A 24,453-nucleotide genomic window follows, 5' to 3' on the forward strand; every position below is an offset into this window, starting at 1 on the left:
CCGGTGCTGCGCGCCCAGCGCCGTGCCCACCACCGAAACACGCCGGCGCTGCTCCGCGCTCAATTCTTCACTGCAGCCGCGGGGCTGGGGGGGGGGGTGCCAGCGCCCGTCTCTCCCGGGCCCCCGACTCCTCCCCTCCCGGGCCCTGCTCCTCCCCTCTGGGCCCGTGCTCCTCCCCTCCCGGGTCTTTGCTCCTCCCCTCCGGGTCCTCGCTCCTCCCCTCCCGGGCCCTGCTCCTCCCCTCCGGGCCCGCGCTCCTCCCCTCCCGGCCCGTGCTCCTCCCCTCCCGGGTCTTTGCTCCTCCCCTCCGGGTCCTCGCTCCTCCCCTCCCGGCCCGTGCTCCTCCCCTCCCGGGTCCTCGCTCCTCCCCTCCCGGGTCCTCGCTCCTCCCCTCCGTCTGTGGGGTGAGAGAGGCCCCTGCAGTGCGGATCGTCTGCCCCAGGGCCTTGGGGAGCAGGGGAAGCGTTCCTGCCAAGCGCCCCCTGCGTTCCCAAGGAGCGGTAGGCTGGCAGGGACCCGAGTCCTAGGGCGAGCCCTGGCGTGGACAGGAGCTGAGAGAGCGTGGGCCCAGCACCAGGGCAGCAGGATTCCCCCTCTGCCGAGGACAGGGCCTCACCGCGGTGGCCCTAGGGCCTGATCGTCACTGGGAGGGAGGGGCACCATGTTACTAGCTGAAAAACAAGAGACTTGTGAGCGGAGCAGGATCTAAAGGACGGAGGGCGCGGCCAGCTGGAGGGGCTCATCCCCAAATTCTCTTTGCTTTGCTTTAGTTTGAGCTGGTCTGCCCACCGAAAGGTGAGTAAGTGAGCTCCTACTCTTACCCAAGGCCTGCCGGTGTTTGACAAAAAAAAACAAAAACACAGCTCTCTTGTGTCAAGGATGTGCCCAGGGGTCGGGTGAGCTCAGGAGTGGGTGCCTGCTGGGGAAAGAGACTAGAATGCCGAGCTCCAGACCCTCCCTGCGGGATCCTGTGGCTGTGAGGAACAGCCAGTGGTCCCCTTGGAAGGATCCTCCCTCCTCCAAATGTTTCCAGTCAAGCTCTAACTTCGCAGCCTCTTTCTGGTCACAGCTGTCCCCTGCCCACAAGCTGCACCAGCACTCCTGGCCAACATGGCCACCCTCAGCAAGACCCCGACAGGGCCCAGGCAGGAGAGGCTGGTGAGGATGCACATTTGTCAAGAAGAGATCTTACATGTGCCACAGTCTGTCCCTCTTCCACTCGTCTCTGGTTCAGCACAATCAGCCCTGCAAGGACAGGCAGCATGACACAGCCCTGGGAGCCCAGCAGGGAGTCAGGCCTGGCTCTGCCCCAGTGCTGAGCTGACCCCTCTAGACCCTGAGGCCAGCCCCTCTACAGCTCCTGGGGCCTGGATGAAGGAAGCAGCGCTGTGCCCCTGGAGACCCCTCACTGCAGGGATGGTGGACTGAGCTCCTGTGGTCCTGAAAGGGGTCTCTGGGGCTCCCCCAAGCCAGGCCCTGCGAGGCGGGCTCTCAGCAGAAGTTGTGTTCACCGTCACTGTTAATCACAGTAATGAGAAGAACCGTGAGGATTCTAATCATAGCCCCCCAGGTGGCATGGTGGCTGCCTTAAGGGATCACTAACACTGAGAAGCATATTCTTAGGCTGAAAAAAATACCTCCCCAGGCTGCAGGCTGCTGGGGCACAAATCCTACAACTTCAGGCCCCGAGTGAGGCACCATGCATGGAGGACCTCCTGTCCCAGGGTTCTGTCTGGGCCCTGGAGCCCAGGACCTCCTGCCTTGACCTGAATCTGGTTAATACAGCAGCATGTGCCTCGAGGTCCTCAGGACCAGCTTATTCCCCTGTGCCCCCGGAGGACCCCTCCCTGCCTCTGTCCAGGCACCTGGTTTCAGATACACATCCTAACCAGAGTCTGCCCAGTTGATGGTGGGCAATGGGCAGGAAGGTAAGGAAAGAGGGGGAAGAAGGATGGGTCAGAAAGGCATTGCTCTCGGGCAGTGGGTGGCCGTGCGGTGCCATGGGCAGCGGTGTGCTGGCCCTGCAGGAGGGCGAGCAGCAGGGCTGGCAGGGCCCACGCTTCCAGGAGGGTCCCCCCATCTCTCTCCCCCTCCTGCCTGGTGGCAGCACTGCTCCTGACTTCCCAGATCACCTGGCAGAAAGTGGCTTTCCTCAGCACCTTGTCCCAGACGGCAGCCTTACCCAACGGCAGTTCATAAGGCCCATTCCAAATACCCAAGAAAGAAACCCAGGGGCACAGTTTGGGTCCATGGGCACCTTTGACCAGGGGCGAAGTCACAGATCAGACACGGGTACGGGAGTGGGCAGTTCAGGGTGGACTCCAGCATCACAGCTGGGCCAGAGCCCCCAGAGTGTCTGCTACCTGGCGCATCCCGAGGCATGGAACGAGGACAGGGTTGGCTGTGGCCAGGAAGGAGAGGGAAGACTTGGGACTCTGTGGGGAGGGGAAGGGAGTGGAGATGGCCCCAAAGGAAACAGGCTGGAGCCTGGTGTCGGAGCCTTCCAGGAGCCGTGACTCGCAGGGAAAGGCCACCTTGGGGGGAGGGAGCCTTGAGTGTCCTCCACGGGTCCCCTGTCCTACCTGTCCTACGCCAGGGCCCAGCTCCCATCTCCAGCTTGCCCGCCACCTGCCTCCCCTTGTGTCCTCCCTCCAGACCCCCAGGGCCCTCAGAGCTGCTCACCCTTCCTGGGCTTGGCACCTGCCGGTCCCTCTGCACCTCCTGCTCACTCTTCACTTTCTCTCACGGCCCTTCCAGCGAGCCTCCCTGAGAGGATCAGAGACAGCAAAGAGATTTGCTGTGTCCCTGTAGTCACAGGGTATCTCAAGTGCAGGGACCGCCCCGCCTGTCTGTTCCCAGAAGAGCGCAGGGCCCGGCCCGTGGCAGATGCATGATAAATGTGTGTTGGAACGTGTGCGTAAGCGAATGAGTGACAGATGCCAAGCAACAGGAGGTCCATCCCAGGATGGCCCCAACTGCTCTCTGTAGATGCCTTTGGTATCCTAGAGAGTCTTCTGAGGGATTTAGGTCAAGAAGATAACCCTAACCCTAACCCCGCTGAGGGAACCGCAGAGAGGGCTCGTGAAGACCAGAGGCTGCTGACGGGGTGAGGACAGGGGACAGCTACCCTGAGTAAGGACAGAGTGGGCAGCCTGAAGGTCCGCAAGGAGCAGCTGAGGTCACTGGGGACTACACCCAGGTGTGCACTCTATTGAGCTATATCTCAGCCTCTTTTAGTTTTTATTTTGGGAGGGATGATGGGCAATGCACCCCGGCGTCTGGCTCCTTGTCATTCATTTATATATAAACCCCACTCCTTCTCTCAGAGGGTCTGAATGGGTCCAGCCTGGTGTGGTCCAAGGAGCACGGGCCTGGCTTTAGGAGGGATGAATCCAGGTGCAGGCCAACTCCTGGGGTCCCTGATGCCCTCACTTCCCCCCTCTGGGCCTCCGTGTTCTCCACGACACCCCTCACCACTTCCGTCTTACATTCTGGACTGGAGGTGTCCTTAGGGTCTGAAGACCCAGGAAAGCACTCTCAGAGTCTGGTCCAAACTGGATTTCTGGTTTCGCTGTGGTCACCCGGCAGGTGGGACAGAAGCTACTGGAGAAAAGCCATGGCCAAATCCATGTCCAGAAAGCTCCCAGGCCACCCCTCCTCCCCAGAGCTAGCAACTTAGAGCATGCAGGCCGAGGGTGCCTGGCTCAGGGGCGGGGCGCAGGTGTGTTGCTCAAACCCCGAGTTCCATCACAAGCAGTGTGCCACAGTGGTTTGGTGCAGGGGCTTGGTGCCAGACACCCTGGCACCATGTGACTATGCGGCCATGGGGCCGTGTGGTGAGGGGGTAAGGACGGGGGTCTGTCCAGGAGCACCAGGCTGGACCCAGGCATCAGATGGTGAGGAAAGCTGGGGCTTGACTGTTCTACAAGCTTCGCTGCCTGTGAACACACCTGCCTTCTGATTTCTGATGAGTTTTCCCAATCTTGAGCTGCAGAATGCACCCTACATCCTTCTCCTGCACGTCCACCCCTCTCGGGTCACCTCAGTGGGGCACTGTGTCATGAGCTAAGATCTAACTCCCAATCCATAAGACCTCGCTCCTGCCCGTGGGGAGATGCATACACACATCCCCAGAGGACCTAGCAGGTTGACAAGAGCCGTGCTGAGAGCCGCACAGGTGCACTGAGGGGGACTCTGCAAATAAGGGGCCTCTGAGGTTGTGGGGTCCCAGCTTGGACCTGTTCACAAGGAGGCTAAGCAGATCCCCCAGGAGGGGAACTTGGCCCATGTCTAAACAGCTGCTGGCATCTGAGAAACTGACCGTGGTGAAGGACATGGGCAGGGGTGATGCAGCCCCGGAGGAGAATTTTGATCCCTAAGGTGATGCAGACACAGGGCATAAAGAAGGAAATGAAAGCCTGCAACTTCTGCGTACATGCCGGGCCTGGAAGGAAGGAAATGAGTGTGGGCCCAGTTAGGGGTGCTCCTGCACTTGCCACTACCCTCCCCCAGAGCTCAGGCAGCCCTCTGTGGGTCCCCCAAACTACAGAACACAGCGGGGCTGAGCAGTGTCACCACCCTCCAGAGCAAGCAAGTGAGCCTCAGTGGCCCAGGCTGCATGTCAAGGTACCAAGATGGCAGCCAGGAGTGACGATGGCCAGATGTCAGGGCTGACCATCAAAGGCGTGTGAGGGTCCCAGGACTTCCAGGGAGGGTGGGAGGGGAGAGAACCCAAACTGACTGAGGTTAACCGGCTGCATTAACACAGGCGAAGATAAACACACCACCAAGACTGGGCTGTGAGCCCTCTGACTCGTTCCCAAAGGCTGGGGAGAGTACAGGCATCCAATTTGCATAACACAATTTGCATAATATATACATAATTTTAGTGGGCTGACATGCAGAGAAAGGGGATCTCATGTGAGGAGAGAATTTCAAGGTCCAGGAGATTCCCAAGGACTCCCTCTTTTTTCAGCCAGCCTGGATAAAGAGTCACTTGGTGTGGCAAATTTAAAATGGCTGCCCATTCTTGGCTACTGCTCCCATGGAGGGGTGAAGTCTCATTCTTCTCCAGGTTTGGCCCCAGGCAGGAGCTAAAAGACTTTTTCTGCCCTGACCTCAGAAGTCCCAAAACATCACTCTGCCACTTCCCATCAGCCCTCCTTTCAGAGCACCGGGCACCACCATGAACCTCGCCTGCAGACTGTCCTCAGCAGCCAGGTTTGACAGCACCTGCCAGGCAAGATCCGAGAGGGGTTTCTCTCCGTCCTCAACCCCCTCTGCAGGCACACGGGGTTGGCCTCCTGAAGCTGCTCTCCTCACTCCTACCAACAGAGCTGTTTCCAGAGCCCCTTCACTGGCCCAGGGAAGCAGCCGGCTGTCCTCTGTGCGTTCTTGGCAGTCGTAGAGACACACGCACACATTTCAGGGCCGTTTCAAACATGCCTGTTATTTTTCAGAGTGAGTTTCTCTCATCTCCAAGTAGATTCAGTGTTTTCTTCCTTTGATCATTAAAGGAACACTTTCCAAATGAAGTTCTTTTCATGCTTACACTTACAGGGCCCACAATGAGAGGAGCAGCTTCTCCCTGCCCCTCTGTCTGCCCAGCCATTCGAGCCCCCACCCACTCACCACTCACCCACCCATCCCGTAACTCCCCGTCCATCTGCCCATCCTTCTGCCCCTCCGCCCACCCACATACCCAGTTTTAACCTCTGATCCTGGAGAGCTACAGGTGTGCATGCTTCCCTGGTGGCACTCATCTGTAGTTGGGGAGAGTGACATTCACATACAGAGAGACAAATGACTACAAGCTGTTAGATACGCAGGAATTAAAAGAACCAGGAGCTGTGAGGGAGAGGTCCACGGGGCTGCTGTGGACAGACAGGTGGGGCAGTCAGCTGGCGGGGCCTTTGGTAGAATAGAAGCTGTTCCCTGCTGTATGAGAAACTTCCATGATCCTGAAACCATTCAGTACACGGCCTGTAAGACCCAAAGTCAAACTTGAGCTCATTACAGCTTCCAGAAGGCCGAGACCGCACCAGCAAGCGGGGCCTCCTCCCCCAGGCAGAGGTGCCCTCCCCAGGCTCCCCGGCCCCAGCAGGGCCTCATTTGCCCACAGTTGCATCCTGGGCTGAGCCCTCTGTGCCAGAAGTGGGGAGGGACGGGGGAGGGGGCGGGGCGAGCTCTGCCTCCCTCCCCGGGGAAGCCGGAGTGCTGATGTGTGCAGTCGGCCCAAATCCAATCTCAGAAAGGAATGATTTTTAAAAATAATAAAAAGAAGGAAAGATCGGGCCTGCTTTCCAGCCGTTTGCATGTTCTGTTTGGGGACCTACAAGGACCCCAGGCATTTAGTTCTGTGGTGGAAACCGCTGTCCCCTGCCCCTTTCTCTGAGGTCCGTGGCTAGGTTCCAGAAGGGACTCCATCCAGAGGTCTCCAGCGCTCGGCTCACCCAGCCCATGGTGCCAGCCAGCTCTAGCACAAGACGTCAGACTCCCCGGAGCCCTGCCCCTCCTCCAGCCCTGGTCAGCACTGTCCTGTCCCTTCCCCAAGCCCACCACCAGGGGCAGCCTGCCTCGCCCAGCATGGCTGGTGGAGTCCTCACAGCTGTGTCCCCAGCTGCCCCAAACTCCAGTTCTCACCACTGAACCACATGTGGCGCCGGGTAGTGAAAGGTGCCCTGGTGGGGACCCTTGGCCAAGACAGGGGAGACCAGCACCTGTGAAGCACATCTGCTTCCGCGACAGGATTGAGGGCTCTTATGGCCCCTCCACATGGTGGAGCCCATCCGAGGGTCACCGCGGACCTCCCGCCCTCCCATTTCTGCCTCACGTGCCATTGACATCTTCCATCAGCCTCCCTGGGCTCGTGCCCTGCCATTCCGTCTCCTTCCTGTTCTGCAAGCAGCAGGAGTTGAGGGCAGCAGGAGTGGAGCCCTTTGTGGATGACAGAAGGCAGACTTGGAAGGGGTGGTGCGAGGACCTGGCCCCCCCCCGGGGGGGGGGGCGGCAGAGTCACCACACACTGACCGAGATCCTCGCACTCACCCTTCAGGACAAAGCCCACGCCAGGGTCATTTCTCAAACGCATACACATGCGGCTTCGAATAACCAATTATAAATTGATTTTAAACCACTACTGAATTCAAAGTAGCTTCTTGTCCTTGTGAGTTTTCTCAACCAATGAGTCCTCAACACAGAAGAACCAGCACGTGAAGAGGGTTTGACATTGACACGCAGACCACAGGCTCGAAAAGGGACACTGTGATTCCTTGTGGTTGTTTTTCCTTTTTGCCGCTGAGCCCAGGGGGGCTCTGCCACTGAGCTGCATCCCCAGCCCTTTCCATTTTTGAGACAGGGTCTCACTGAACTGCTTAGGTGAGCCTCGAACTTGCGACCCTCCTGCCTCAGCCTCCCAGATCACCGGGATTACAGGCTGCATCGCCACTCCCAGCTCACGTTCTTCCTTTTTGATGGAGGGAATGCATTTCAGAGGGGTCCAGAACCTTGGCCAAAGTCGCTCAGCTTGAGGTGGCAGCAGAGCCTTGTTGAGGGTACCATCCCATGGCGGGGCACAGAGTGGGCAGTGGCCATCACTGCTGTCACAGTGCCCTCCTGCCCTGGGCACTCTCCATTTGCACCTAACGCGTGCCAACCCTGGGAATTGCCACCCACCCTCATAGTCGGGCAGCAGTGTGGTCTAGGGGTCTGGCCTCAGATGAGAAGTCACCGCCCTCGGCACACAGCCTTGCCCTGGGCTCCCACAGCAACCAGGACTTTTCCTACAGCAGCCCGCCCCTCTGGATCCCCTCACCTGAGCCTGCGTCCTGCACCGAAGAGAAGGCAAAGAGGATCAGAACCAGAGGGACGTTCACTGTACCCACTTGTGCTTCTCAGAGTTGTCAGTCAGCATGCCCTTGGGAGGATGGGGACAAGGAAGGTGGACTGATGGACATAGAGGGAGGGAGGAGGGAGATGGACGATGGATGGACAGATAGATTAACTCTGCTTGGGATGCTCCCTGGAACAGCAGAGACCCTTAGAGGGTCAAGAAGACAGGTCCAAGCCAGGTGCTGTGGCCCACACCTGTAATCCCAGGGGCGCAGGAGGCTGACAAGGGAGGATTGCAAGTTTGAAGCCAGCCTCGTCAGCTTAGTAAAACACTAAGCAACTTAGCGAGACCCTGTCCCAAAAGAAACAATGAAAAGCTCTGGGGATGTGGCTCAGGTTTACCCCTGGGTGGTATCCTCAGAACCACAAAACAAGAAGACGGGTCCCACGCTTCCAGCCAATGCCAGACGTCGAGTCCTGAGACTCACACAACTGAGCCGTCGCACTGAGATCCGTGTCTCTGCCATTCCCAGTCAGTGCTGCCTTGAAGGCAGGACTGGGGACACGGGGAGGCCAAGAGAACGCAGCACACCTCAGCAGCCCTGGGAGCTGACCTCCCTCTGCTCTGAGTAGTGGAAGCACACAGGAGGCCACCCTCATGGCCGCGGGAGGAGAGCCAGGCCTTGGTGGACTCCACCAGGTGGGCAGCAGCTGGGGAAAGGACTTCTCTGGAAGGACTCGAGGTCCCTCTCTCTGGCCCTGTGCTGCTGCTCCCGCTGGGACAAGGAGCTGGTGGCTGCCTGCGGCTGTCAGAGCCTGCATGTGTTTATAAGCTGGGCTGTTGGTTATTTGTTTGTGCCTTTGGCTTCTGCCTCCCAGATCCCATGTGCTTTGCTCTACAGAACACGGCTATGCAGCCTTGAGCGACGCTGCCTCGCGCTCCCCCTTGGCATGGGAGAACCCGCCAGCCACGAGGCGCACAGGGACACACGCCTGCACCAGGGTCGAGCTGGCGGAGCTGGACCCTCCTGCCTCACCCGCTCTGCTCACCCACATGGCCCTTGCTTTATACAAAAACCTGTCTCCATAATGTCCATGCTCATATCTGGTTTTGAAGATCAAATCCCTTTACTGACTGAAGCTGCAGGTCGTTCTGCAAAGCCAACCCAGATCAAGTCCTTGGGTAAAATCAAAGTTCTTGTTGTAAGCAAAGAACCAGCTATCAGCTCCCTACGGGAACACAGGTCAGTGGACGGCAGAGCCCGGCTGTCACCCCTTAGAAGTGTCTTTTTCATGAGTTAACAACTTACAGGGTTCTGTCTTGTGGGTTCGTAAATGAGCCTATTGGGGTGGCTGGGAGCCCAGCCTGTCCTTGTCTGTCCCCCAAGGACCCTCAGTTTCCTGACCCAGCTGCAGACCTTCCTCTGTGCCATGGTGCCAGGTCCCAGGGCTGCCATCTCCTTCCTGCAGGCATGATGGATGTGGCCGGTGGCGGTTGGAGTCAAGGCAGGGCAGGGGCAGTACCTGCTCTTACTTCTGTGATAACAGAATCGATTCTCCTGAGGTCCTCTTACTATGACCTGAAATCGTGTGTGAGAGGGCTCTCGAGTCTTCTCATCATTTTTTCCTAAGAAAGGAAGAAAAATACCAAGATACGTGGCTGCCCGAGCTCCGTGCCTGTGGCCAGAGCTTCCGCTGGACTAATGAAAGGCCTAGAAGCTGGGGTGCTACTCCCTACGCTGCTGAGTCTCTGGACAGTCCCCCACCCCCTGCCCAACCTCGGGCAATGTGCTCTGCCGACAGGGTCAGGCCAGGCAGGATACTGGAGAGAGTGGCCAGGGCCACAGGGGTAGTCTCTACTTTTTCGAGGCATAAAGTTCAAAGTGGCCTCTTTGGGACTCAACCAGCCACAACCAACTGGGCTTACCAGCTCAGCCTCCAGCAAAGGACTCCGAGGCAGAGCTGTTCAGTAAACGTCCCTCCAGGACTTCTACGATTACGGTGAGAAGAGGCAGTGTAGCCTAGAGGTTATATCCTGAACTCTAGCTCTGATAGGCCTGGGCTCAAGTTCTGTTCTGCCAAGTGTCTCAGCTGTGTGACTCTGGGTAAGTTACTTAACCTCTCTGCCTCAGTGTTGTCATTCTATAGAAGAATGATAATGTCACTCCCACCTCTTTGGGTTATTGTAAGAATGGAATAGATAACCTGAATAGCAGTGCCAGGTCATTCATAAGAAAGACAGTATTGCCACTTTTATTTGCATTTTACTAAATAGGGGACAGTATGATTCTATTTAGAGCAAACGCTAACTCATAGACAACTCAGGCCGGTCCCAACTTCCAGCCCCATTTGTAAAGCTGGGCTTCAGCCCTCCTCAAGGAAGGACCAAGGGAACCAAGGCTCAAGGGGACCCCAGCTGGTCACTCGGGTCTTTTTAAATGCTCTCAGGGTTGCAGGGCTGGGTGTGGGCCCTGCTTGACCCAGACTCAGATCTCAGAATAAGCATCCAAGTTAGAGATGAGTTTCCTTCTGGGGTGCCCCTCCTCCCCCCAGGAGTGGGCTGCCCTCCCTGGGAAGGACCAGAAAAACTTTCGCCAGCGCTCTAGCCCTCTGTCTCTGCTTACTGATGAGCCCAGAGAGGCAAAACTACCTGGCCAAAACACACAGCAAGGCAGCTCCCTCCCAAGACCTCTGCCAGCCGCAGAAGCACCAGCACACTTCCCGCTACTTCACGCTGTGGGCGAAGCTGATCTCCCTTTCCCACCTTGCAGCAAGAGCAGCCAGCTGCTGCCAGAGGAGATGTGAATCCAAGTCAGGACTGGACGGGGAGGGCTGGGGAACGGCAGCCGAGCAGCCATCCACCTTCCACGTGGAGCTCAGGGAGCTCAGCCAAGGCTGCCTCTCCCCGTGGGGCTCACGTCTACAGAGGCCTCTGGGCAGGCTGGTGCCCAGTTCTTCCTGAGCCTCTGGGCCATTCCAGAAGCTCAGGAGCTTCCAGGGCTCAGACAAATGTCAGAAAATGAAAATACCAGTGTGGACCCTCCACTCATTCCCTTCCCAGGGGGAACCGCAGAGCTTACGGGGACGGGCCCTGGCCTCGCGCGGGGACACACGTCGGAGGCACGCAGGCGGCTGGTTCAGACCCCTCGTTTCTTCTCCTCTTTGACCTTGAGGAAACAGAGGGGTACATCAGCCACAGCGTATGGATGCACAGCTGCCTGCAGTGCCCTGTCCAGGCTCCCGGGTCGGGGACACAGGACCTTGCTGATGCCGTGTGGGCAGCATTAAGATCTTTCTATAACCTCCCCCAGGACAAAGTCAGCCGGAGCACCGGGCAGAGTCAGGCAGGAGAGCTCAGAGAACGTTTAAAACAAGTGGATCCTCTCCATCCTCGCCAGCCAGCCCGGCGTGGGACTGCCAAGGGGTGCTCAGGTCTGCATGGAATCAGCCGCCTCCCTGGGGGAGCAGGCCGTGGACGGGAAGGGAGACGCCCGTCCTGCCTGCTTGGCTGCTTAGCAGCCTCCCCACCCAGGTATTGTTCCCGGGGCCTCTGGAGTTGCTGGAACCCCAAGGAGTTCAAAGCAAACCCGATGTAGAGGTGAGAGGAGAAGCTCCTGGCTCCCAACCTCTGGGGTGTCTCGAGAGGTTCTGAGACTCCAGCTGAGGCTGCCTGGCAGAATGCCAGCCAGTGGGCACTCTCCCCTGGCAGCTCGCTGGTCATGGCACCACGTCAGCTGGTCCCTGCTGGCAGCCTGGCTCCCCCCATAGGGCTCCGGGTCCTGGAGCCACGGTTCTGGGAGGAGGGGCTGACGCAGCACCGCCCACCTCTGCAGCACCCTGCACACAATGCGCATGAGCACACACACGCACACAGGCCTGCAGAAGGGGAGGCAGCCGCCCTGTCTGGAGCACGTTGGCCAGGAGCCTTCACAGGAGCAGCAAGCCGTGTCCCAGACAGGGTGTAAGTCTGGGAGGAGGCCAGGGGTGAAAGGATCCCATAGAGGGCTGCAGCGGGCAGCCAGCAGCAGGCACAAGCCCACCCCGGGGACCCAGGAAGCTCAGCAGCCCGGCCCCAGTTGCCCTGAACGGCCTGAAGGAGGCCTCCAGCTGCTCCAGGCCAGCAGCACCCACTCCCTGGGGGTCTGTCTTCTCGCAGCTGTTTGCAGTTCCTCCAGGAGGCAGAGCGTTCAGACTCCTAGACTCCCTCGCCAGCCTGCAGCCCTATGGGTAAAGAAGAGTGCCCCTGGGTCTCCACCACCAAGAGGTTCAGGGACAGTCAGCACTGCCCCCACAGCCACGTGGAGCCCAGAGCAGAAGCATGGCCCCGGTGGCTCACGCCCACAAATCCACCATCCCCACTGCCTGACCGTGGGGCTCTGGTGCTGAGTGCCAGGACAGTGGTCTCTGGGGGCTCCACCCGGGCTGTGTGCACACATCGGGGAGCCCCACCAGCACCACGGAGGCTGGGCCGCTCCCTTAAATGCTAAAAGTGGGTAAGCTTCATTTCCAAATGGTGGCCCATGCAGGCGACGGAATATTACCCAGAAATAAAAAGAAATGAGCCGGGCTGGGGCTGTGTGGCTCAGTGGCAGGAAGCTCGCCTGGCATGTGTGAGGCACTGGGTTCGATTCTCAGCGCCACATATAAATAAATAAAAATAAAGGTCCTCAACAACCAGGGAAAAAAAGGAAAGAAATGAGCCAACAAGACATGTAGAGACAAAGAGGAAACAAACACATATTGCTCAGGACATTCTAGAAAAATCAAAGCTGGGGGCAGTAGGAAGTTCAGTGACTGCCTGGGGTTTTCAGGGCAGAGGGTGTTTGGGGCTGGGAAATTTTCCTGTATGATGCTGTAATGATGGTGGAAAATAACTTCATACATTCATCAGAACCTACAGAGTGTGCAACGGAGAATGAACGCTAATGTCAACTACAGACTCTACTAAAAAATGTATGAAAATTAGCCGGGCGCAGTGGAGCACGCCTATAATCCCAGCGGCTCGGGAGGCTGAGGCAGGAGGATCACGAGTTTGAGGTCAGCCTCAGCAATGTAGTGAGACTACGTCTCAAAATAAGAAGTAAAAAGACCAAACAAAAGTCACACGCAGCACACCTTTCACTGTGTCTCTGTTAACGGCATTTTCTTATTTTCTTCATTCAGATGTCAGCTACCTACCTGTCTAGCTGATTCCTAGAGATGGAAACCACTCGCCTTCAAACGGACTCACATGCAAACCTTCCAGAGCCCACACCCCAACACCTCTGTTATCAGGCTCACACTGGACCATGGTCCACCGGTCCCCCATCACCCCAGGAACAGACCTCCGGAAGCCCACCACACCCGAAGCCCACTAAAACTACTCAGGCTGGCCAGCTAGGCTTCTCACCTGGCCTCTGCCGTTTCTCCCTTCCCATGGAAACAGTTAAGACCCCCACCCGGGCGCCCCTGCTCTCGCCCTCTGCCTGCCCTCCCTGCATGGGCCTGTGTGGTAAGACCTGGCCACCTCTTGAGCCCCAGCAAGGGCGTCCCCCTCCGTCTGTTGGCCTCCTCACACCTGCATAAGAATCAGACATGCGTTGTAAGCAGGGCCAACCCAGGGCCCAGCACGGGGCCCAGCACTGGGCAGCTTGTCCACCTCGGGTTGTTTTCAGGGCCACAGCAAGAGAAGCAAAGAGAAGTGGGTTCACCACAGACTCAGCCAGATCCGTGCCCTCTGCCTTCCTAGACCACAGGACGGGGGACGAGCCCCTCTCCTTTGTTCCCTGGTGAGTAAACTGAGGCCCAGACAGGGGACACTTTGCCCAAGGCGTCAGGCCAGCGAGTGGAAGCCACAGAAGCCAGCACAGGAGCCCCGCTGAGTCCCATGCCCCACCTCCCAGCTGGGCAGAGGGGGTGCAGCCACCCACAGCCACCCATTTTCACCCAAGCTCCCCGAGGCCCGGCCCAGGCCAGGCAGGTCACCTTCCTGCCTGCTCCTCAGGGCTGGGGCTCTCCTTATGGGGTCCTCTAAGCGGGTGGAGAGGCGGTGAAGTTATCAAGAAGTGCTCAGACCGGCAGCGGGAGAAATAAATAAATAACCGCTTAAGTAAACAGCAAGATTGGCAGGAACCATTTTTCGAAAGAAAAGCGCTGGGGGAAAGGCTGTCGAGCGACGGAAGGAAGGAGTAATAAATTCCATGTCACTCTGAAGACGGCGGCTCTCCAAGGCCCTCTGAGCCAATAACCGTGATAAGCTCCGAGGGCCTGGGAGGGACACCCACTCATCTCGCTGCCTCCACAGGTCACATCAAGATAGATGGTGCTGGCCCTGGACCTGGTGGCTTCTCTTCTCCCCCTGGGCACATGTCCCAGGTCCCCAGCTGAGCCCTGTTACCTGTACCCACTTAACTCGGCCCCAACTGGCAGGCTTTTGGAGCGGCCTGTGTCTGGGTGGTGGCAGGGGCCCTGCTCCCAGCACGGTGACACCCAGAGGAATGAGCTTCGCCCAGTGTCCTGGGAAGAAGGAGAAAGTGGCCCATGAAAGGGACTCCCCTGCCACGTCCCCTCCCAGCAGCTTGGTGGTGCGCCCTTGCCCCACCCCCGCTCTTCCAACTTAGGGTGAAGGGTGATGTCTCCTCGAGATCCAGGGGACCCTGTCTACTCTGCAGAGGCCCCGGAATCTGGAAAGCTCTGCAGAACAAGTGCAAGGTGGGAACTCAAATGCGAATTCCCAGGCCCAGCCTGGGGCAAGAGGCTGGCGGGCAGGTCCCAACACCACAGGACAAGCCATCCCAACTCTGTCATCCCCACCCTGAGGCTGACCTGCTGCATGAACCCAGCCCCTCCGCCCTCCTCAGCACAGGTCTGCGCCCTGTAACGTAGGGGGTTCTAGTTCTGGCCAGCCCTGCCGGGTGAGGGTACAGGGAAATCACACTCACAGGCCGCCAGCCCTGAACGAATGCAAGATCGGATGCGGCTTCTCACGCGCAACCATTCCTGTGTGGGCCTAGGGCCGGCCCTGCCCAGCAAACGCATGCAGCCCTGACCATGTGCTGGCAGCGGGACTCCCAGCCTCCCCCACCACACTGCAGGCTGAGCCTTCCCTTGTCTCCCCACTGCTGAGCCCCCTGCTGCAGCTGAGGGGGTCAAGATGATCCCAGCCGGCCTCTGCTGAATGTGCCGCACACACCAGCACCTTGCATTCCCCCAGTAACCCCGAGCTTCGGAGGAGAAAACTGAGGTTCAGAGAAGATGAGAAATAGGCCACAGTCAGGGTGAGCAAGTGGCAGGGCTGGGTGTCACCCTCATGTGTGCCTGGGGGCCACCGTGCCAGCTCTTAGGCATTTGCTCTCCACCTTTGTGATTTCCGTCAGAGCCACATCCCGTTCGGACAATTACGTATGTGTGATACTGTTCAGAGGTGTATCACGTACAGTCGTTGATTCAGTGATCGTGTACCCAGGACCTGACATCATGCAGGCACCATCGGAGGGCCTGGAGATTCAGAGTAAACCAGACAGAGACGCCTGCCCGCGGGAGGCCAGCCCTCTGGACAGTGTCGTCTGTTTTCTAAATAGGTTTGCATCTGCCCGTTTCCTAAAGTAACATGAATTCTTTTGTCTTTTTTTCCCTTCTCTTCCTTTTTGGTACTGGGGATTGAACCCCTGAGCCACATCAAAAGCCTTTTTTTTTTTTAATTGTTTTGTTTTAGACAGGATCTCACTCAATTGCTGGGGCTGTTCTCAAACTTGCGATGCCTCCGCCTCCTGAGTTGCTGGGATCACCAGCACGCACCACCACGTCTGGCTACAGTAACGCTTATTTTTAAAAAAATATTGTGCTGCTCCTACAGATGAAAATCCAGCATGGACTTTGTGGGGCCGTTAGAAATCAAGAGTTCTGCAAACTTCTTCTGAACGCTCTCTCCAATGAAGGTCTGAATCCTGACGAGCTCTTGCTTGATTAGAACAGGAGAGATCCATTCCCCAAAAATGTAAGCATAGGATCACCATATGACCCAGAAATTCCACTTCTAAGTATGTAGCCCATAGAATTGAAATAGACGTTCAGACACATTCTTGCACACTGACATTCATGGGGGCACAATCCTTAATTGCCAAAAGATAGTAACAACCCAAATGTCCATCAGGGGATAGACAGATGAACAGAACGTGGTTTCCATGGAATATAATTCAGCCATGAAAAGGTGAGAGGCACGACTCATGCTGTGGCATGGATGAACCCAAGGCATGTGGTGACAGAGACCTGGCACCCAGGTCACACATACAATTCCTGTGACATGTACTCTATGAAACGTCCAGAGTAGGAAAATCCAGAGACGAAGGTGAGCTTGGACCACCAGGCCCTGGAGGATGGGGTGTCTCAGCCCCAGTGAGCGGTGACAGCCGCACAGTGCTGTGGTTACACCTGCAGGAGAGTACACCCGAAAACGATTCGTGGAGGATTTTATATTGAGAGAATTTTATCTCAATTTCTTTTTAGAAGGGAGATTTCCAATATCAGAAAGATATTGAAGACATACCTTGGCCAAACGAGATCTTCTCCTTAATGGAATAAAAAGGAATGGAGAAAACTGCGTTTTTCCTTCTGATTCCCAGACCCTTTTGCCTGCAGTCTCTCCTTGGGCCCTTGAGATGACCTTGGGCTGTGGAAGAGAAGGTGGCGGCGTCTGCTGGCGCTGTGCTAGCAGAGTCCTCCCGATTGTGCCGCTTGAGCACAGAGACGTGATTTCCCGTGGTTTAGGGGCTGGGGGGCAGGATGGAGGTGTCAACGGGGCTGATTTCTCAGGGGCCTCTCCGTCGGCCAGCAGAGCCGCCTCCCTGTCTGTCCTCAGCGGCCTTTCCTCTGGGAGTGTTCCCAGTGGCTCTCTGAGGGCCTAGATTTCTCGTGTAAGGACACCCTCAAAGTGGATCAGGGTCCCCCCGAGCAGCCTTGTTCTAACCTGATCACGTACCCCAAGGTCCTGCCTCCAAACAGTTACGTTCTGGTTAGGACTTCAGCAGAGGAATCTGGTGGCAGGGGACACAAGCCAGCATATAAGTGACCAGTCAGTTCATTGATGAGGAAAAGTAGAGATGGCCACCAGGTCACAGAGCTGGTGGGAGCAGAGTGGGAGAGAGCTCTGATGGCCCATCTCTCCCTGGCTGCCTGCTGCGTCCAGTGAAGTGGCCTTTCGGTGTCCCTGGAAAGGCCCTCGTGGGAGCAACCAGCCCCACGGCACACGAGGTCTCGGGCCACCATCGAGACCACGTGGGTCCCAGCTCCCTGGCCATTGCCATCGCCACCTTGTCCTCTGCTCCCTCCCACGACCTCCAAGACATCAGCAAGGCTCCGCTCTGGCCTCTGGGGGGATGTGTGTGATTAACTAATGAAACCAAACGCCCCTGTGTCCACCGCCTGGGGAGCAGCAGTTTGTTTCCCTGACCTGGTACCTGGAGAGCAGTGGGATCCAGAGCTGGCTTCGATTGACATGCACCTTCCTCCTCCAGGCACCAAAGAGATCGATTTTTGTAGAGTAAACAGACTTCAAAATAGGACGCCGTCCCTGAAAGGCTGCGTCTGATTTGGCAGTGCCTGCTCGGCCTAGCCATCATCGTCCTGTGCGGATGAGAGATCGGAGATAGCGGGGGAGGAGGGGCACGGATGCTCCTGGAAGCGGCACGCTGGCTGGCTGTGTTCCTGCAACAGGAGCAGAGACCGGGACCAAGCGGGCCTGAGCCCCGCACACAGCCTGAGACTTCTCCCTGATGCTCCCACAGCGGTGACTGCAGGGGGACCTTGTCCCCAGGGACACGCCCAGGAGCCCTGGCTCCACGTCAGACGTGTCCAAGGACATGCCGGCTACATCCCGGGATGTTTCAGAGGGCATCCCCTGGAAAGGTGAGTGGCTCCCCGACACGCAGTCCCCATCCTCCACAAATGGTACCTCCACACTGCTCAACCAGAAGCCTGGGGGGCCCCTTTGGGTCTCCTGAGGGGTTTCCATGGCTCCTGAGAGTTGGTGGAATCCCTCATTCCAATAGCAGCCTGTGCTCCTTCTCCAGGGGCCTCTCCCGGCCCTGCTCTCCAGCCACAGGCTCTGCAGAGCTTGGCCCTCCTGCCCTCCCCAGCCTCTAAAGGCAGCTCCTCTGGCCTTCAGTCTTGAACACATTACCCCAAACACCGGCCCAGGTCCTCCCAGCCAACTCCTCCTCCTCAGGGCCCAACCTCCAGGAGGATGGGGGCAGTCTTGCCCTCCCTGTGTATCCCCAGCTCCAAGCACAGTCAATAAAAGCCAGATGAGTGAATCTATGAAAAACTTGCCTCCTTAGAGTTTGGCCAGTCCCAGGCCCAATTTACAGAACATCAGCAGAGTCCCCAAAATCTCACTGGCTCCTGGCCAGACAGCCCTCCCCCGCCACACTGAAGGGCATCACTTCAGGTACCTGGCTGACCCTTTGGTCACGTACCTGGTGGATCCGGGAAAGGACTACAAATGTTGTCAGAAGAGGGACAGAGACCCTGCCCCGCTGCCACCCCCTCTGTCCTTAGACGTAAATACCACTTGGAGGCTTATGGCCTCCGGTGCATGGATGGCCCCATTTCCTGGGATTTCCCAGAGCATAGAGGACCCTCTGGAAAGGGGACTCACCTTTCTCTGTATCACTCTTCAAATGTGTCTTTAGGAGACTAGAGGGAGGGGCTGGTTACAGCCCTTAAAAAGCAGGTTAGGGCAAACAGGTCTGAGGGAGTTGGTCCACAGAGCCCAAGTCGTCTGAGTAAGCCAATGTCGGGACCTGGGCACTGCGGCCCTCAAGGCCAAGGGCAGCTTTGCTCTGGAGCATGGTGGCCAACACACACCTACAGGAATAGACTTGAGGCCTCATTTGTAGACACCAGAAATTTAAAAAACACAACTTCTGTACAGACCCATCAGCTGACTGCTGCCCTCCCCAGGGCAGAGAGGAGTCTGACCTGTGGCCTACGTAGGCTTCATGCCCCAAGACAACACACAGAGTGGACAGCACGACCAGCAGTGCCTCAGTGGGTCTCTGTCCATCTCTCCCGGGCAAGTCAAGGCTCAAGGGACCCTGTACTTCCTGCCCCTTCCTGTGATTTCTCTGCCCTTTGCCTCCCCCTGAAGAGTGCAGGCTCCTGAAGGCGGGAGTCACATGCTCCTTGTGCCACTTGTCCCTCACACTTAGCTCGGTGCCAGGCACAGGTGGATGAGGCACAGCATGGCTGAATACATGATGGTGCTCGTCCTCCACCGGAGGGTGGTGCAGCTCTGGGGACTGGGCCAGCAAGCCCGTCTCCACTGCGGCCCTGGATCAGCCCTGGCCCTGGGGACAAGGCCAAGGCTGGGGCCTGCACTGTAGGCCAGACAAGTTCAGGAAGTCCTGGGAAATTTGTTGGGCCACAAGTACCAACCTCAGGTCCCCAGGCCTGCTTATCAAGCTCCAGCCGAAGGGTGAGGAGGGAGCGGGTGCAGCTGCTCCTACTGAAATCCCCCAAGTTGGAACTTGAAGCTTATACATGCGTAGGGGCCTTAAGGAAGAGAACCGTAAAAAAAGAGAGAGGGAGCCTTAATAGCCTTATTTTTACAAATTTTATAACACAACAGGTACAGGGCACATTGCGCACACCTGAAACCCCAGCAACCTGAGAGGCTGAGGAAGGATGGAGGCCATCCTCGCAACTTAGGGAGACTCTGTCTCAAAATAAAGCACAAAAAGGGCTGGAGTGTGGCTCCGTGGTAAAGCACCCCCAGGTCCAGCACCAGAAAAAGAAACAAAACCACATACCAGGTGAGCCCCTGCTGGATGCCTCCAGGCAGAGAGGGCTTACAGCCCAAGTTCCTTTAGGTCGCAGGAGACCCACCCTGGGTCCTGCAGAGAGAGGCCTTCTCTCTGCTCTGTGCATGCTTAAAATTTCCCACAACTATACGTTTATTTTTTAAAAATTACCAGCATCGTATTTCTATAAACCTCATTCTCAATTGTTCCTATTTTTGTTTATATTCTGTAAATATGCTTTACTTAAATAAAGCAGTCAGGCAAACATGCAACAGAAATGGCTTTACAGCAGAAATGACTGACTGTGTGCAATCGTTTGCTACCCTGAGTAGCGTCTGGCCAGGCGGCCAGGTTATCTGACCCATGGCTCTGCTCAAGAGCAGGCACAGTGCCCAGAGAATCGCCAGGCTCTGGACCCTCCCCATCCCCACAGAGGGCAGGAGCCCACAGATCCAGAGCCATCCCCCACCCCCTCTCCTTTCCCCCCCAGGCCTCAGCAGCGAAGCCACATCCTCTTACATAATGAGGGGTTGAGACATGCTTCTCGGGGACCCAGCTCAGCCCCACTGGCTGAGGACCTCCCTGTTCTTGCAGCACGCAGAGCCATGTGCAATCAGACAGACCTGGCAGAGCCCCAGCGCCTCCTCTCTGTGACCTTGAGCAGGTTCCTAACTGCCCTGAGCCTGTCTCCTCTTGGAGAAGTAGAACCTCCCCCAGGACCTACTGGATAATCAATGAGAAAATACCTCCCTCGGAGCTGGCCTTCAGCAACCGGCTGCCTTCTCCTTCCGGTGCTTTCCTCTGCGGGGCTCCTGGTAAAGCAGAGGGCTGCTGGGGGCTGGGGTGGAATCCCATTCCCCCTTGTGGGGCACACTGGAGACCTGGGGCACGGCACACTCCCCAGGACGAGGGAGCTCAGACTGCGCGAGCAGCATGCTGGCTGGCTTGGGCCTGGCCACCCTGACCACAGGCTCCCGCTGATTCTGCCAGAAAGACCAGCCTGTGGTTAGGAAAAGCAGCCTCTATGGTTTCCAGCCGGGAGAAGCTGTCGGCCTTCCAGAGGCCTCTCCAGGCTAAGCAGGGCTGCTCCCCAGCTGTTTAACCAGCCTCTCCCGGCTTCGCCACAGACACGCCTTCCTCCACTTCTGGTTTTTTCTGAATGTCCTGCTTGAGCTTGGTCATCATCCAGGAACACCCTGGGGGGTGGGGGCTTGGCTTGGGGGGAAGTCTGGGGGACAAAGGTAGGGACCTGCAAGGAGAAATGAGTTGTGGGGAAGGACCATAAATTCTTCTCTGGGTGAGCAGAGTAAGAGGCATTTTTTTTTTTTGGTACTGGGGATTAAACTAGCCACATCCCCAGCCCTTTTTTATTTTTATTTTGAGACAGGGTCTCACTAAGTTGCTTAGGGCCTTGCTAAGTTGCTGAGGTTGGCTTTGAACTTGCGATCCTCGTGCCTCAGCCTCCTGAGCCTCTGGGATCACAGGCGTGCACCACCAGGCCCAGCTGGGAATCCTTGAGTCTGCAGCAATGTCTGGGGGAGAGTTGGAGGCCCAGGGCCACTCTCAGGGTGGGCCACAGGGCAGACTCGGGCATAGGTGAGGCACCAGTGACACCACACAGGGTACATCTTTTAGGAGACCTCTGGGTGAAACAAAGAAAAAGGTCATCAGCAAGGTCTGGAAGGAAAGGAAGGGGAGGAAAAACAGGAGAGGAGGCTGTGGGCTGTCAGGCCAGGGGGAGGGGCTCAGCGAGGGGGGAGGGGCTCAGTGAAGGGGAGGGGCTCAGCGAGGGGGAGGGGCTCAGCGAGGGGGGAGGGGCTCAGTGAGGGGGGAGGGGCTCAGCGAGGGGGAGGGGCTCAGCGAGGGGGGAGGGGCTCAGTGAGGGGGGAGGGGCTCAGTGAGGGGGGAGGGGCTCAGCGAGGGGGGAGGGGCTCAGCGAGGGGGAGGGGCTCAGCGAGGGGGGAGGGGCTCAGTGAAGGGGGAGGGGCTCAGTGAGGGGGGAGGGGCTCAGCGAGGGGGAGGGGCTCAGCGAGGGGGGAGGGGCTCAGCGAGGGGGGAGGGGCTCAGCGAGGGGGAGGGGCTCAGTGAGGGGCGGGGCAGCCCAGCCTCACAGTCATCTGTTCAAATGAGGTTGGTCCACTGGAGTTGGAACCAAAGGAGTCCTCCTCAGACGGCCAGCAGCACAGCAGGGGCCCTGTGGTGCCCTGTGGGTCTGGGCTTAAGGAGACAGGCAGCTTCCACTTCTTCTTTCTTGCAATGACCTCTTTGGGGCCCTTCTCCTCGGACCAAGACCCCATGCCATGAGCTTCCAGCCTGGGAGGTGCAAAGCTCCTCTCCCCTCCCACCCCAGCCACCGCAGTCTGCAGCCCTGGCTGAGCAGCCGGCCCAGCGTCCAATGCCTGCACGTCTGGGATTCTGATCTTGCCAAGTGTATACAAGATGGCAGCCCCAGCCAGAAGACCCGGGCAGCTGAGCCCAGGCAACCTAGAATCACAAGACAATAAAATGGTCGTTTTTAAACTAAAAAAACAAACAAAAACGTGTTGTCAGAGAGTTTCCCATGGCTCGGTGGGTGTCTTAGTCCATTCTGTGTAGCTGTAACAAAATACTCAAGGCTGGCACAGGATTAAGAAAAGAGGTTCATTTGGCTCACAGTTTTGGAAGTCCAAGAGCAGAGCATCAACGTGGATCGGATTTTCAGCAGAAAGCATCCGGGGCGGGAGATCACACAGTAAGAGGAGGAGCAAGATGACAGTCAAGAAAATTGAACTCACTTTATAACAAATCTGGGTAACCAATCCAGTCCCAGGAGATCTAACTCCCTCACAAAACTTGGGCCTTAATCCCTCCCTAAGGTGGTGTCCACAGTGACCTAATCACCTCTTCAAGGTCCTCTCAACATCTTGGGGACCAAGCCTCCAGCACAGGAACCTTTCAGGGCAAACCATGTCCAAAGCATAGCACCACAGCAGTGGGGTGGAGCCCAACCCAGAGGGACAAGATGGCAACAGGTGTGCGTGTGTGCGTGCGTGTGTGTGTGTGTGTGTGTGTGTGTGTGTGTGTGGCTCAGAAGCTGTTTGTTGAGCAGGAACTTGCCCTGGAAGGAAGAGAAGCACAGGACTACATTCTGCTCCACTATGTAAGAAGTCGCTTCTTGGCCAGGAGCCAGCCCGGAAAGGCCCACCCACAGCCTTCACAGTTGGATCAACCCGAGCTGTGGGCCAGGCCACCGAGCAGCCTGGCAGAGCCTTGGACAGCGAGCAGCAGGCTTGGGCCCCTGTCTCAGGGCTGCCACCCCAAATCCGGAACCTCTGTTTTCTCCCCTCTAACGTGGGCCTGAAGGATACCTAACCTGATGGTTCTCCGAGGCCATTGCTGGAAAGAAAGAAAATGCAGGCTGTAAAAACGACTCGGGGAAGCTGACTACGGAACTCCTATCATTACCACTCAAAGGAAGGAGGAGACGAGGCACAACTGCCCCCTGGCAGCTCTCCAGGTCAAACATCCCTACCTTTCAGATTCTCAGACTAGGTGCTCAACTGGCAGTCTATGAAAATCTTCTGAAGTTAGAAAATCTCCGAAATCTGAAACACTCCCAGTGCCAAGCATCTGGACCTGCACAACGTGTTCATATATTTAAAAAAAAAAAAAAGCTTGGGGGCCTAGTGGCCTTCTACGAAGCCCCTGCCTCTTATAGGCCCCACCACCTCTTCATACCAGTACCTTGGGGACCAAGTCTCAGCGTGTGAATCTCCGAGGAAACCATATGCCAACCGTGGCGCCCCAACCCTGGGAGGTGTGGTGGGTGGAGTCTGCCCACTGTGCTGCCATCTCTGCAGCAAACTCCAGCCAGGTTCAGTCTGTGCATCGCCCAGAGGGGCTGCCCAGCTCGGTCCCTTTGTGGGGCCAAAGCACAAGCCAAAAAAAGGGCCACTTTCACAGACCTTGCCAGAGTTGTCACACCCCCTCCGATGGCCACGATCCCACATCCAGCCTCTGGAACGGAAGAAGGAACACCCGGGAGGGAGGGAGCCTGGAAACAGCAGAAAGTAAAAGAAGAAAAAGAAAGGAAGAGAAGTCTTCGGCACCTGGTTGCCCTGAGCTCTGTTCTGCTGCTGCTTCCTGCCCGGGGCTCTGAGTGACCCCAGGAGAGAGGAGCAGAGAGGGGTGAGATGCACAAAGGGGGAAATAAACAAAAGTCGCAGGCACATTAGAGAGGTGAAAAGGCCCAGCGATGAGGGCCAGTGGCTGAGGGGAGGACAGCTGAGGGGACTTCCAGTGGTTTCCATGGTTTCCAGCCTTCACGGTTCTCGCCCAAACAGTTCTCCTTCCACTCACCTTGTGTCACCAAGCGGAGGAGAAATGAAAAGTGTGACAGATACGCTGATCTGGAGAGAGAGACAGAGAGGGAGAAGGAGAGGGAGGGAGAGGGAGGGAGGAGACAGGGCCTCCCTCTAGGACCAGGGACCAGGTCCTGCCTGGGCTCTGAGGGCACTCTGCGGGCACTCGGGATGGCCCTGAGCAAATTCTAATTTAGAAAAACCCGTAGATCAAATGTGTCCCAGGTTTAGAGGTGCAGGTGGCCGGGCTGCTGCCAGGGAGGGTCGGGTCTTGCACCGGGATCGTGTATGAGTGCAGAGCCCCAAGCCCGTGAGACCAGGGTCTGCAGGCCCCTATAGTCAAGTCGGACCCCTCGAGAAGGTCCAGCCTTTCTCCTCAGGCTTGGATCTGAGGCTCGTGGCCAAAGCCTCTCTTGCCCATGTCCTTATCTCTTTTTTTTTAAATTTTATTTATTTATTTTTAATGATTTTATTTATTTATTTATTTTGCATTACAATTCTTAATA

At 57.2% G+C, this 24,453-nt stretch overlaps 1 long non-coding RNA gene across 1 annotated transcript; it reads left to right on the plus strand.

The window, feature by feature from the left end:
• The first annotated feature begins 11,701 nt into the window (after positions 1-11,701).
• LOC124079418 (uncharacterized) lies at positions 11,702-13,929 on the plus strand. The gene is made up of 3 exons (XR_006847360.1): positions 11,702-11,791; positions 12,722-12,867; positions 12,994-13,929. It is a non-coding gene; the product is annotated as an uncharacterized LOC124079418 (long non-coding RNA).
• Positions 13,930-24,453: the final 10,524 nt, after the last annotated feature.

The sequence above is a fragment of the Marmota monax genome, unplaced genomic scaffold (genome assembly GCF_021218885.2).
Source record: "Marmota monax isolate L192 unplaced genomic scaffold, Marmota_monax_Labrador192_F-V1.1 WCK01_AAM20220418_F8-fsc00362, whole genome shotgun sequence".
Lineage (NCBI taxonomy): Eukaryota > Metazoa > Chordata > Mammalia > Rodentia > Sciuridae > Marmota > Marmota monax.